We start from the raw sequence: 2,274 nt of genomic DNA, 5'->3' as shown, positions 1-2,274 counted from the left end.
TGAGGAGCTGATACCAAGGGCTCAAGTAGAAAGCAAATGTTTTGAGAATGATGATGGCAACAAATGAACAAATGTGCTTGACACAATGGATGGATTGTGCTGAGTCGTATGAGCCCCCATAAAATGATTTAAAAAAACAAAACAAAATAAAACAAAAACCAATAAAAAGCCTCTGTTCATCAAAACACTTTATGAAAATAGTGAAAAAAGAAACAAACTTAAAAACATTTCTTCACTCAGGCACTCACGCACTCACACATTCATGCACTCACTCACGCACTTACTCACGCACTCACTCATGCTCTCACGCATGCACTCACTCATGCTCTCACTCACGCACGCACGCACTCACTCACTCATTCACCCACTTACGCACTCACTGCCATCGAGGGGCTTTGGACTCATAGAGACCCTCTACCTTTCTAATGCCACGACCCTTTCATACAGTTCCTTATGTTGTGGTGACCCCCCCCAACCATAAAATTATTTTTGTTGCTACTTCCTAACTGCAATTTTGCTCCTGTTATGAATCGGGAAACCCCTGTGAAAGGGTCGTTCGAACCCCCAAAGGGGCCTCGACCCACAAGTTGAGAACCACTGCTCTAGGACATGGTAGATCTCTGAGTTTCTGAAACTCGAACTCTTCATGGGAATAGAAAGCCCTGTCTTTCGCCAAAGGAGCAGTTGGTGGTTTTGAAATGCTGAACTGCTGACGTTGAGGATGACAGCCCAGCTCCTAAGCACTAGCCCACAAGAGGGATTCTAAACTTACTACCATCGAGTCGATTCTGACTCATAGTGACCTATAGGTCAGGGCAGAATTGCCTCTGTGGCTTTCTGAGACTCTAATTCTTTGCAGGAGTAGAAAACCTCATATTTCTTTCTTAGAGCAGCTGGTGATATTAAACTGCTGACCTTGCAGTCAGCAGCCAAACACATAACCACCACACCACCTGGCAGAAAACCTTAAGAATTCACTTACCCATTCACAGCCATTGAGTCAATGTTAACTCATAGTGACTCTATAGGGCAGGTAGAACTTCCCTTGTGGATTTCCAAAACAATAACTGTTAACAGGGGTAGAAAGCCTAGTCGTCAGCCTGTGGAGCAGCTGGTGGTTTCAAACTGTTGGCCTGGTAGTTAGCATCCAACATGTAATCCGCTATGCCAGCTGGGTTTCTACAACCGTATTTAAAGCCAAAACAAGTCCAGGGCCATCTGTAGAATAAGGATGCAATTGCTCATACTCAAATTCAGGATGAAGCTAAAGAAAGTTAAACAAGCCCACAAAAGTGAAAATATAACATTGAATATAACCCACTTGACTGTAGAGATCATCTCAAGAATAGATTTAACACATTGAATACAAATGATCAAATATCAGAGGAGTCATGGGATGACACAGATGTTGGAAGAGACTCTCAAACTCACTCTTGCAAGTAGAATAGCTAAATGAATGGGAAAAAATGTGTAAGCAAAAGAACTGAAAAGAAAATTTGAAAAAACAGCTCGAGAATGTCAGCATACTCAACACTTTAAATAACTTGAGAATATTAACCTAGAGTGAGGAAAATTGCATCACTGCCTGTAAAATGACTGGTCTTTAAAAATAAAAAATGAATTTGACATCGAGGTGAAAGTGCAAGAGACTTTTGCACAAGGGAAACAGTAGTTGGATAAGCATGAGCCTTCAAAGAAGAGCACACTATGCCAAAGAATCAATAAAGTAACATAGTTAAGATACTCATGCAATTTTTTTCTTTTTATGGAGAAACTTATTTTTGTGTATAAAAGGTAGAAATACACATCCATTGTCATGCAAAATATAACAGATTATTGTTCTTTTGGGATTTTCCTGAATAATTATTAGATAACTTGCTATAGACTATTAACATGATTGGGAAAATGATTATTTTAAGGCTGCTAATGAACACTAAATATATAGTTATTTGTTGAATTAATACTGAGAATAAAAGTTAAAGAATACTGTAGTGATGAATACTTGTTCTGGAAGTTTATAGTCAACTATGAACAATAATGTCAATTAATGATGAATACTGGATTGAGAATTAGGAAAGTATGTGCAAAAAGGTTAACCGATTTCTAAATCTCTCATTTGAAATGATTGTAAGCTTATGTGGAATAAAGCAAGTGGTTAACCTTGGTATATTTTAATTTCACCATTGCTTATGTCCTTATGAACAAATTATCCTTGGGTAGGCTAAAGGTATACAAATGTAATATAGAGTATCCTGCATTTCTGAATGTTTTGAC

This window comes from Echinops telfairi, unplaced genomic scaffold (assembly GCF_000313985.2).
Source record: "Echinops telfairi isolate 266 unplaced genomic scaffold, ASM31398v2 ScPeMD7_2;HRSCAF=8, whole genome shotgun sequence".
NCBI lineage: Eukaryota > Metazoa > Chordata > Mammalia > Afrosoricida > Tenrecidae > Echinops > Echinops telfairi.
This window is presented reverse-complemented; position numbering follows the sequence as displayed.